Below are 14,054 nucleotides of genomic sequence, written 5' to 3' on the forward strand. Positions count from 1 at the left end.
CCTAATTCTCTTTCTTTTATTAAATTATATTTAATAAACTGCAAATTTCAGCAACAAATTTCACCAACAAATTATATTTAATTGAAATGGATAATTGACAGTAGCAACAAAAGCTGCTATTACACTACAAAAGCTACTTCCTATTACAAATTCTTCAGCAAAACAACAATTGACAGTAGCAACAAAAGCTGCTATTACACTACAAAAGCTACTTCCTACTACAAATTCTTCAGCAAAACAACAATTACAATATCAAAAGCTGCTATTACACATTTTACCTAAAGTACATTCCCCCTAAAACTAACATTACAATTAAAAATGAAAAACCTAACAACACAATGTTTGTTAAATTTCTCATTTTCTTCTGCAAAGCTTCAATTTGTAGCCTCAAATCAGCCAGTACCATTGTTTCTCTTGAGACAGAAGACGAATTAGAAAGTTGGTTTTCTTCTTCAACCCATTGAAAAAATTGACAGTTATCTGGGTCTGTTTGGGGTAATGCACAAGTATAGAATAACCTTCCTGGGTTTCTCCTTGTTCTTGCAGTTCGAATAGCTGCACGTCTTCCATGGTGGCATTGCCGAATGAAACTACCAGAAAATGCACAACAACTGCCACTTGCAGACATGGACAAATCAAGTGAACAAGCAGCAGGGACTGAGCCTCAGAGTAGAAGAAGAAGAAGCAACTCAGCGTGGGAAGAAGAAGAAGAAGAAGAAGCAACCAGCAGCTTCGTAAACCCTAATTTTTTTGGGGAAGAAGAAGCAACCTTGCATGTGAGAGAGAATTTATAGATGCAGACCTCAGTGCCACGTTGGACAATCTACGTGGCACTGAATTGCCACCTATACACCTCACTAACGCCGTCACCTGAGAAATTAACGACAGGGACTATTTTGCAAAACTTATGTAAAGTTAGGGACTATTATGAATTAAAATTTAAGTCAGGGACTAATATGCAAAGTGGTTACAATCTCAGGGACTAAATTGCCTATTCACTCTTAAAATAAATTAAAATAAAGAAAAAAAAAGTTAACGAAGAAAAATAAAGAAATGAAAAGAAAAAAAAATCCTGGTCCAAATGGGCTTTAATCTTGTGTGGGCCTTGGATCCCAAGCTCTATGAGCATGACTAATGTCCGCAACATAATCATCATCAGCTTCGACATCTGCGACATCATCATCAACAACGCCAGAGGTGTCACCCCCCCTAATAGAAGGAAGTTGGACTCCCAACCAAGCAACCTGGGTAGGAATACCTCTGGTCGTGGTGAAGGCTATGCAGCATAGGGAGGAGTTGCTCCGATTGAGAAAAAGGCAGAGAAGTTTGGCCGGTAGGTGGAGGAGAGACGTCTGGAAGAGGAACCGCTGGTGGAAGAGCTGGAGTGGCTTGGTTCGTGACCTGTTTTGGCCCCAAAAGGACAGTAGAATAGTCTGCAAGATTCACCACTGGCTTGACTTCATCTTCTTCTACAAACACAAAATTCAGGTGCTCCCCAACAAGAGTAGCTTTTTGCTCAATTTCCTCCACTTTAAAACAAGTCTTGCTATGATTGGGGTGCTCAATCGCCTCAAACAAGTTGAAGGTGACTTTCTGGTCCTCCATTCTCATCTCCAAGTTTCCATTCCCTATGTCCACAACACACTTTGAAGTTAGCATGAATAGCCAACCTAGAATCAAGGGAATCTGAACATATTCTTCAATGTCCATGATTACAAAGTCCACCGAAAAAGTGAGTTGGTGGACTTTGACCAGAACGTCTTCAACTACCCCGAATGGTCTTGTGATGAAACGGTCTGCTAGATGGAGCGTCATCCTTGTAGGAGCTATCTTCAGATTTCTGATTCATTGGGACATGGACAAGGGCATCAAGTTGATGCTTGCTCCTAGGTCAATGAGAGCCTTCCCTACGGACACATCCCCAATAGAGCATGGGATGGCCATATTTCCTGGATCTTTGAGCTTACGTGGTAGCTTCCTCTGGATCACTGCACTGCAATTGCCCTCTACCACTATGCTCTCATTGTTGATATATTTCACTTTCTTTGTGAGGAAGTTCTTCAGGAATTGGGTATATGAAGACATCTGATGTAAAGCCTCTCTAAAGGGAATGGTGATCTCTAGCTTATTGAAGATGTCAAGAAAACGAGCAAAGTATCGCTCCTTATCATTCTTAGATGGCACTAAGGGATATGAAACATTCTTCACTAAGACTGAGGGTATCTCATTTCTAGCCTCTCGAGCTAACTAGCTCTTGGTTGGGACCTCATCATCACTCTCCTTAGTCTTATCTTTTTCTCCCTCTTCTCTGTTTTTCTTTTCTCCTTCCTCATCACTCACATCCTCCTCAATTCTCTTTTCCTTCTCAGCACTTTCCCTCCTAGTGAAAATTATCTTGCACTCCTCTTTGGGATTCATCTCAGCATTGGCCCCAAAGGTTCCAGTGGGTCTTTCAGCCATTTGCTTAGCTAATTGACCCATTTGTACCTCCAAATTCCTAATTGCTGAATCAGTACTCTTTTGGTGTGTCAAGGTAGTTTGCATGAACTTCGTCAACATTTCTTCCAGCTTGGTGGTTTTCTCATATAGGCTAGGCTCTTGGCTGGGAGGTTGATGAGATGAACCTCCTTGGTTGAAATTATTCCCTGGATGGGACCTCCAACCTTGGCCCTGAGAGAAATTTCCTCTCTGATTGAATCTTGGTAGTCCTCATTGATGGAATCCTTGATGATTTTGACTGCCCATGTAATTAACTTTGTTAGCTGCATCATCTTAGACCATGCATGAGCCTGACTCGTGAGTGCCACCACAGATGTTGCATCTCCCAATGTGCATGACTGAAGATGGAGAAGGTTGCACTGCACTGTTGAGGGAGATTACTCAGAGTTGCTGTAAGGGTCTCTAAGGTCTTGGCCAGGAGCTTGTTTTGAGCCAACATAGCATCTTGAGAAGTGAGCTCAAGAAGATTTTTCTTTGTAGGTGTGTAGGCTTGATCACGGAGGATGACGTGCTCACTGGCTGCCATATTCTCTATTAGCTTCATGGCTTCTTCTGGCATCGTCAGTTTAATCTTCCCATCGGCGGAGGCATCGAGGAGCTGCTTGGAATGGGGTCGCAAGCCATCAATGAAGATGTTGAGCTGGATTGACTCGCTGAACCCATGTGTAGAAGTCTTTCGGAGTAACCCATGGAAGCGATCTAGTGCTTCACTCAACAATTTGTTAGGGTGTTGGTGGAAGGATGAGATTTCCACCTTCCCCTCAGCGGTCTTGGACTCCAAGAAGTACTTCTTAAGGAACTTCTCCACCACCTTTTCTCATGTCCACAAGCTATTCTCCTTAAACAAGTGAATCCACCTTTTTGATTCACCGACCAAGGAGAAAGAGAATAGGTTGAGGCGGATGACGTCTTCTGGCACTCCTGCTATCTTCACCGTGTTGCAGATCTCAATGTATGTGGCAAAGTGTGTGTACAAATCTTCACTCGACAGACCATGGAATAGATTCCCTTGGATCAGTTGGATGAGAGAATGTGAATAAGTGATGTTGGCCGCTTGAACGTTCAGTCTGGCTATGCTGGTGAAGTACTGAGGTGTAACAGAACTAGAGTAATCTTCTAGCGTCATCCTCTGTGGACGATCTTCTGCCATGATGTGTTCTCCAGAGAAAAGATGTGAATTGGTCACAAGAGAGGGAGAGGATAATTTAGATGAGGGTCCTCTCTCTCCTTGATTAATCTGCACCTCATGTTGCTTTCTCCTTCTTCTTGTAGCGTTGTTCCTTCTGCAAGTCGTTTCGATCTCTAGATTCAAGGGAATAAGGTTTTATCTTGCAGATGTACCTCGCATACAAGAAAAAGAGACACTACCGTGCAGGTTATCATAAAATTAATTTTTTTATTTTTTTTAAAATAGAATAAAATAAGAGTGAATAAAGAAAATTTGAAAATAGTTTTTTTTGAAAAATTAAATAAAAAATTAAAGAATAAAGAATGATTGCTCTCAAATTGGGATTTGTAACAACCAAGTATGAAAATCAAAGTCCCCGACAACGATGCCAAAAACTTGTTAACTTATTGACAAATATACAATTTTATCACAAGTAGTAAAGATTAAAATGAAAGTTCAAGTATCGAATCCACAGTGACTTTGGTTGTACTTAAGTGATGCAAGTCCAATTATTAAGCAATGAGAAAAAGTAGAAAAAGAAAAGATAAGGAATTGGAAGTGTGAAATTTGAAGTAAGGCAAAGAAAAAGATAACAAGAAAAATAAATAATAATTTAAATGCGAAAAGATGAAGTCAAAATGTGATAATGTTAGGGCTTAGCATGCCAAAATTAGTTATAATGTAACGTAAAAGATTTTCTCTATATAATGAAATCCCTGTTTCCACCCACATCTACTAAGACACTCAACCCTAATCCTTCACGATGAAGAGTCTAATTTATCTATTATTTCTCCCAAATCCCTTTGCAAATATTGAATAGTAAATCATATTAAGCATGGGGATGTATGCAAAGGCAAAACAAAGTCATTATATCCCTAGCAATGAATTGTTTAGATACTCTTTCCAAGTTCTTTAGAAATTACCATTTCCCATTGTATAATCCCTAAAACTAATGGATGGATGATCAGACCATACAATAAAGATGAAGAGGAGAAAAAAAGCAATAGAAATAGAAATTGCATTTAATAGATAATAAGAATAGTTACATTGCAAGAGTATTGATCTGCTAGGCTCCCAACAATGGAGGTTTAGCCTCTCATGACCATGAGAGACTTTACACTTTAGGGGCTAATCTGAATGAAAGAATGGGTTGGATGACTAAAAGAAAGAGAAGGGAGGAATGAATAAAGAAGGAGGGTTTCCCCTAAGGGATAGGCTCAAGCTTTGGATAGCTTTAAGACTCAATGTCTTTTTCTTCTGTTTCCTACTCCTTTTATAGGCCTAAGGTAGCTTACTTTTCATGCTGACTTCGCGCTAAGCTCGCCTTTGGGCTTCCTCGTGGGCCTTCTTTGCGCTAAGACTGGGTTGCGCGCTGAGCTAGACTACGTGCTAAGCTTGAACTTGCCCACTAAGCGAGAGTGCGTGTTGAGCCTAGATTGCGCGTTGAGTGAGCAGTCCAATTCCTCCAACTCTTCTTCATGGCTTTTTCTTCAATTCTTGCATCAATTTTTCTCTAAAGTACTTGAAATCTTCTTCTTTTGACTTCTGCTAATAAAAAATTGCAAATATATTAATTTCTTCATTATTTCTTTAAAAACAATAGTAAAGTGAAGAAATTACAATCATTATCAGTCAAAATTGACTATCAAATTAACTCAGATTTAACAGTTATCACTCACATCCAAGCCCAGTCACTGTGCATGCTCACCATCACCAACCAGATCCATCTCTATGCGCACGCAACAACAACAACCCAGTCACCATCAACCACTGAATCGTCGTGCACAACTCCACCCTCACCACTTCTGTGTGGTCATCGGTGACAACAAGTGCGACGATTTTTATGGGTCTGGCGTGGGTGAGACGGGTGGAGACGACGTCATTTTGGAGGTGCTGGGTGATGTCATTGAGCATTGCAGCGAGGTTCGAGGTGTTGGGTGCTGGTTGACGACAACCTCTTGGGCGCGACAGACCATGATGACATGACATGAAGAAGGGGAGAAGTGGAGAAAGGGAAGAAGGTGATGACGTGACGTTGATGTGTGAGTGACAAGGCGTGATGACGTGACACTCTGTCTACCATGTCTTCATTTAAGAGAAGGGGACTAACGATAGATAATAAAATGAAACGTAAAACTTTTTTAGGCACTTGGAAAAAAAATATTAGATAGTAATCTGAAAACAATCTATATTTCAAATATAAAAAACTTAATTCAGCCAAAATAAAAATACACATGATTTATTATATCTTAAGAAAATTTTATTAAAAAAAGTATTTGTAAACAACATTGTCTTAACCATGAAAAAACTTAAGGTTTAGTAAATATTAAAATATTATAGATCTTAATTTACTTTTAAAAAAATTAAGATATTTCTACAAACCCAAGAAATTCATAATCTAATAAAAAATATTAAATTATATCTAAAGATCATATTCTTTTATTAAATATATGCATTCATTCTAAATTATTACTGCCTCTGGTCATGTCATATATATATATATATATAAAGAAACAAGAATAAAAGTAGTTAGATTAATTAATTGGTTATAAATTTTAATTTTATTTATTGATTATTCAATTATTTTTTAAAAGATAAATTTTTAACTAATGAGTTTATCTTATTTTGTTGATAGCTTAATTGATAGTTTAATAAAGATAACACTTTTATGAAAAAAAATCAGTTTAATCATTAGGAGCAGAAAGGAAATTTAGTAATAAAATAATAATTAAATGTTTCCTGTAATTAAGACCATGGGTTGTCTTGTCACAGGTAATATTTTTAGTACCGAAAATATTCTTCCTTGAATGAGAATGTTATTTTTGGATATTATTAAGAAAATATGTTTAATTACCTATTAAAATTGATTGAGATTATTTTTATTTTTATTTTTAGGAATAATTAAAACGTGTTTGGTTGAATTATTTTTCCCCCTGAAAATATATACTGTAATCTGTTGTAAAAATAGTTTTTTTTTAGAAACCAGCGGTCAACAATAGTTCTATTTAAAGAGGAACATTGGAGGGAATGAAAAATTATGATAATATGTAAGAATGAAATTAACGGTAAATCAAATTGTCCAAGTAATAACTGGATTTAAAAAAATTTAAGCATGTATGATGAAGAAATAATAATAAAAATACTGATGTAATGATTAATAAGAGAGTATATATAATTTTTTATTCATAAAGAGACATTCTTGTCTCATGAGAATAATTTCTCCCTCCATACAACAAACAAACGGTCTCTAAGAAAATGTAGTCCGTTGTTTCTTATATGAGTGTTAATGATCGCTTATAGGAAACACACACACACATATATTTTACGATAGTTTGTTTTTTATCCATTAAAAAAATCTACATGTCATCTTTGGAGTGTTTATAATAAAGCTCCATTATTTCTATCAGCAGCAAATTATTTTTCTGGCCTTAGTTAAAATAATTGAACTAAATTTTTAATTGAAACAAAAATAAGTGTAAATAAAAAAGTATAAAAGTACTTGTGGGTTATTTAAGGATTGCTTAAAATTATACTATTGAAGCAAAATGTATATAATTTTTTCTTTCTAAATAGCATAATGTATATGAATTGCTTAACTACGAGGTGATATTGTGAGAGCCAATTAATAAAAAATAAGAAACTCAAAATGTATTGCTTAATTTATAGGCTAAAATGTAATTTTTGTTTCCTTAATTTTTCAAATATATGATTTTAGTTTTTCTATTTTTTAATTAAGACATTTCATTTTTCAATTTTAAAAAATTTACAATTTTAGTCCATGATTTTTTAATTAAGACATTTTGTTCTTCACTCTTAAAAAATCAACAACTTTATTCTTTGTGGTTAATTTTAAACTGTTGATCTATGTATTCATAAACGTTGATCGACACATGTCTATTTATTATTCACATGACAAATGTTTCTTTTTTAAATTATTTAATTGTTAACAAGTTTAATTTATTAAAAAAAGAATTTAAAAACTAAATAGTCAAGTTTAAAATTGAAAAAGAAGACTAAAATCACAAATTTTAAAAATAGTGGAGGACAAAATGTATAAGATTGTAAATTTTTTAGAAGTGGAAGATAAAATTCATCAATTATAAAATAAAGAGACTAAAATCACATCCCTAAATTAATCAAGAAATTACCGGTTAATATCGTGTATAACCGCGACAATACAACAACAAAATGCGGAGAGTGGTGCAAATATGGTGCGTGAAAAATTTGTTTCCACATTTCAAAAAATGTCATTTAAATTTAAATTTAGTAACAGCAAATAATGAGTAACTACATACTATTAAAGATGTGGGGTAACCGCACAATTATTCTATGAATACAATATTTGTAACACATTCCATTATTTGTACTGTTTCATTTGGTTTAACATTTTGTCTATCTTTTCATCTCTCTCACTCGTCCTTTTGTTCACTTCATCTTCATTTTTTTTCATTCTATTTCCATAACATTTGAAGTCATTCTCACTATTTCTTTTTTTTTTCTTTTTCAATTCATAAAGGTTTTTCATGCTGAATTTTGGAATGAAGATCCTATGTTAGTATTATTGTAGTCATGTCAGCATCTCCCTAATTTTGCTATTTCTTTTCTTCTATAGTTCTATTGCATGTCATCAAGGTGCTTAACATTATTAAACTTTATATGAAAAACTCTCATGTGTGAACAAGGTATTCACATGAAGCTTAGACCTTGACTTTTATATTCTCTTCTGTGTGTACATGGTATTTAAGTATGAAATATCTACAAACATAAAGCTTATACTATGACTTTTGTTCTACTGTATTAAACATTAGAGATTCATGTTCATTCTTGTCCATTGAACTAAAGTTTTAGGGTTTTTTTTTTATCTGCATTGCGATTCACTAAATTAAATATGATCTTTAGATTCACTGTTTATTCATGTTACTAGGCTTTCTATATCTAAATTGTTTACTAATCTTTTGTTTTGTTTATATGAACTATTAGCTTTTCCAACTCAAAAGCTATCAATCAAGGCAAAAGAAGCTTCTTGGTATTCAAACACAATGGAATCACACCTGCAATTCAAAAAAATGTTTATTCTTCCAGAAGAGTACAAATGTTGAACATTTAGGCTGAAGAATATGCACATGAATGTCCTTTTCTAAAATTTTATTTTTCTGACTTTCCTATATAATTAATTTCATTTTTCTTTTAACTCCTCACTTCTTGGTGATAGATCGATTAATGCAAAAGGAAGCTTGAGACAAAAAGCTTGCTATAATCGGAGAATGTTAATTGGACTTTTTGTAAGGTTGATCAACCATTATATTTAACAAGAGTATAACATAAATTAAAAGTGGTTTACATATTTCTATTTTGAAACCATTGCATTTGTCTGACCAAATTTTGAACTGTGACTATATCATTTATAATGCTTGATTCTCGAAAAAAAAAATATAATGTTTGATTTTAACTTCCATCGCTTGGCACCTTAATAAAATGAATTAAAAGGTTACTAAGTTTAGAACAAAATATATATTTATTTAACTTTCGTTTTGCAGGTTTCATTTTTTCTTATTGTGCTCATCTCTTTTAATTTATGTTACACTTTTTCTCTGTTATGTTATACTCATTTACCTTATATTTAACAAGACAATATATTAACTGCATAAATTCGATTTCATTTTATGTTATACTTTTTTATTGTTTTTATAACTTTTATTTTACTAATTTCTCTTCATCTGTTTAATTTTATATTTATTTATTCGATTTATAAGGTTGTTATTGCAAATTTCTTGATTGGATTCAAGATCAATCACATAAATTACTGTTTAATAATTGTCATTTTTTAATTTTAAAATTCCAATCTACCCTACTACGTTCTTGGCTTTTCTAAATAAACCTCTATTATTTAAAATTCCATCTATTCCTCAAAATGGTGCTTGACCGAAATCAACCACATTGTTGAGTGTAAGAAGAGGTACACGTTATGATGTCACACATGTATTCTACAACACATCACATAATCAATTAGAGGAGGTAGAACAAAAGGAATGAATGTACTGTTCAAACTTATTTTATGGTTACAAGATAAATTTCACTTAGTTCCATCCATGAGCTATAACTCATTTTCAACCTTCTCTACACAATCGGCAAACCATTAGAGTTGAACACTGTCAGACTGTGCTGCACATTATTGTAACCTTCTCCCTTTTAATTTGAATACATTATATCTATAGTGGCAAAAAATAGGATGCTCATTGCAACCAAAAAATGAATAATTGGATACTTTATCATGACAATATCTTACCTTCATGTTTTAGAGTACACATCTAACATATATACTCATATACAAGTGTATGTAGAAAGTGTAAAACAAAATTCTCAATACACCTTTAGGATCCCTTTGCCATTGCAACAATCATGATTAGTTTCTCATATATTTATTGATTCTAATATTTTTTTCATGTGAAACCATGCATATATTATTTTGTTATTAGCTAGTGTTGTGTTTTCTAAAATTCTCAATCCCGTCAATGGTTTTTTTTTTTTTTGCATGCTTTCTTTATGGAATGCTCAATTACCACAACGAACCACGTCTTAGAAAGGATGGACACAAATAATAAATCAATTCAAAGAAAAATTACCTGAGTTTCACTCCATGCGGGAATTCTAATATGTCCTTTTTTTTTTCTTCGCAATTTATGCAAACCAATATGAAATTACAATAAATTTAGTTGCCTCAACAACCATGATTTGGAAAGGGTGGACAATTCTAATATTCCTTCTCTTTGTTCTGTTTCTTTTAATCTATTTAATCATATATTATTTATTCATTTAGAACATAGAAGAGGTTTTCTTCATTTTTATTCTTCGAAGTTTATGCAAATCAATATGAAATTACTAACAATTTAGTTGTCTCAGCAACCATGTTTTGGAAAGAGTGAACACACATTATAATTAGAATGGATTCAAGAGAAGATTATAAAAAAAAAATTGGCTTACTTTTTGCTTCATTTTAATTTTTTAATATTTCGTTCACTTATAATCATAATACATCCATGGATATTTGGACACACTAACATAGACTAACTTCTAGTAACAACTTGAACTCACTTAAGGTAATTAGACCCAGAGACAAATTAAACCCCAAAAGACCAAGACAAAAACTATGCAAACCCCCTTAATGTGAAGCAACCTCCTCAATATTGCAACTTATCATTAAACAAACACCAGTGCAAGTATGTAACAATTAAACATACATACATGCATGGATATATATGCACATGCACAATCAAAATGAGGAGAAAAATGAAGAGAAAACATTGACTCACTTCTTGAGGTTTGGTCGAAGCTTATTGACGCAACGAAGATGACACGACTTGCCCTTTGAAGAAGACCTTTGGATCGAATGGAGCTCCAATCTCTGTGAACATACTTCTTCACGTGGTTCATGCACCTCATCTTCTTCTGCTTCCGATGGCCCTTTCCTTATGTACTCTTCTTGCTCCTTTTTCCCGTGCATTTTTTCCACTACTCATGCAATGAAAGACAAGACCAATAACGCAACACAACACAACACAACACAACACAATGTTTTTTCTCTGACACTATTGCTTAATCAATTACCTTTTGTTGTACCCGTTAAAATATTGCTTCTCACACACTAATATAGTACTATTACTATGTTGTTCTAATGCGAATTTTCTTTGGTGATTTTACGGTTATGCATGGCAGTTATTACCTCGTTCCCACTAACTTGCCCATGTTCTCCCTCTCTTTATTATTTTTACTATATTATTAAATAATTATAATTATTACTACTAGCGCATGTGTCTTCATAGTTCTATTACGCTAAAATTAATATTTTTTTTTAATTATGCATTATTGTTTATATTAATTTTAGTTTAGCTGTTTTCTAAGAACATGTTTATTCATATGAATTATTTTCAATTAATTAATTATGTCAAAATTTTAAAATTAATGAGCCTTGTTATTTGGTACGGAACTGATCACACACAAATTATATGAAATAGGAAATGAACGGTGGTTATTTTTTTTAAAGAAAAATAAATATATATTGATATAATAATTAACATTGGATTTTATATATATATATCACTTTTATTTTAATGGGGAGTGAAGAAAAGAAGAGGCGAGGTGTGGGAAGGAATAGAAGAAGAGACACTCAACAGGGGGAAAGCTAGCCATAAGAGGTCGAAGAAAGTCACTGACTTAGTGGAAGAGAGGTTGGAATAATAACGGTGGAAAAGGTTAGTTCTTGAAGCGGTGCCACTGAACAAACTTGGATTACTTTGAAAGGTATAGTTGCTGGTGGTTTACGGAAATAATCTAATCTATTAGATTTTTTTTTCTTATTTCATTGCTTACTTTATTTTCCTTTTAAGAAATGGAATCAAAATTTAAAAATAAAATCTGCTTCTCCCCCAATTCAAATGATTTACAAGGGATGCGCAAATAGCATTTACAAAGCCAAGTAAGGAATATGGTAAGCTTTATGTTTTTCTAATTTAATTTTTTCCATCCATTTCAGTTATCAATGATTTGTGTACAGGGAATTTTTAACAGAGAATATATAGTGCAATGATTTATTTGTCATTTCATTTTTTACCAATGGCATTTTTCATAATCTAAATGTTTTAGTTGTAGATTTTTCTCTTTAAATCACTTCCTAATTAGTATAGCCGTATAGGGAATGGATAATCCTCAAGGTGCTTCTCTACATTTTAGTATCATTTCTTTCGGAGTTCTGTTGGTTTGGTTCCAATTTTCATGTTTTTTTATTGAAAAGTCTCTATCATTCTTGGTTTATTATTATTCTTTTTAAGCTTTGAAGAAAAGATTTTTATGATGCTTTCTTTTCAGGACGCAAGAGTCAGAGTTTATGCATAGCCTTTCTGAGTTCCAAACATATATAGGCAAGAAAAACTGTGGAACCATTGAAGGTAACTGGCAATTAGTTTCGAAATGTCAATTTAAAAACTTTTTATGGGTATTGAAGTTTTAATGTGCACTCCATTCACATAAGTTTGCCAACTTGACAACTTTTTATTGCGTATTTTTTTAGAAAATCTAGAGTAGAAAATCAAGATGGTTGGGTTTCTTTTATTTACAAGTTACAATTTGAGTTTATTCTTCTTTCTCTTTTCATTTAAACATGATTTTTAACTATAAAATGCTAATGAACTTCTTGATTTATTCTGCATATAACGTGGTAAAAAATTTGGCATGGAAATCTTCTACTCATCGATATGATGACTTCATTTGTTTTGCTTTGTCCTTTAATGGTTAATATTAATTTCACTTCATTGATGTTATTTTGACTTTTGATATTAACTTACCTTTGGTGTTTAGTGGGTCAAACAATGCTAGATTTAATTTATTTTTCACAGTTATTTTAAGCTTATATATTAGTAACATGACATTGTGTCATACTTTGACATATTATCGCCAACAAAAAAATATTTTATTGGCTGCGTTGCATATGCTTTTTTTTTTAATTCCTTTTATATATTGACGTTAATTTTATGCTACATTTACTATTCACATTTGACAACATCAAATAAAGAAATTACTTTTCGAGCAAAGTATAATAATTTAATGACAATAGAAATACAAATAAATAGAAATACAAATAAATAGAAATTTGTGAAATATATTTTTTATTACACAAAATTAATTTGTACTATATATCAATGTTTATTTTCTTCACATATAATTAGAAGTCAAACTAAAATCAATATATCAATATTTATCAGGGATAGCACAATAAAAATGCATAAATACAAGCATTATCGTGCCTGTGCATATGTATTTCTATTTTATTATTGTACCTTTTTATGCTAATTTTTTTCCTTATATGATTTTTAATCAAAATAAAAACTATCTAACTTTACATTCTTTTTGTATGGAATGAAATGCTTTAAAAATGACAAAAAATGTTAAAAATCAAATACACTTATTTTCAATTTTAACAAAAGATTATATTTAAATAACATGTGCAATAAATGAATGTTGTATTAAATGAATATATTACAAAAATTAAACTGAAACAATATTTCTATTTGTTAAAATACTAAATCTAACTTTGACAATAAAATAGAGAATTAAATTTAAAAACAGTAGACTAAATATATACAACATGATGAGACAAGATGATACATTTTTCTATACTTAAAATGCAAAATGAAAATAATTTTAAGCATTAATCTTTACAACTTTTCATTTTAATAGTAATTTTTTAAAATTTTAAAATGTTACTATATATCAAACCTAACATCTTATTTAAAATTAAAGAATGCCAATTGACATACATAGATAGACATAAAATAAATTACTAAATTAAAATTAATATATATGTCAATATATAATGAGAAAAATTATTATAATA

This window comes from Glycine soja, chromosome 9 (assembly GCF_004193775.1).
Source record: "Glycine soja cultivar W05 chromosome 9, ASM419377v2, whole genome shotgun sequence".
Taxonomy (NCBI): domain Eukaryota; kingdom Viridiplantae; phylum Streptophyta; class Magnoliopsida; order Fabales; family Fabaceae; genus Glycine; species Glycine soja.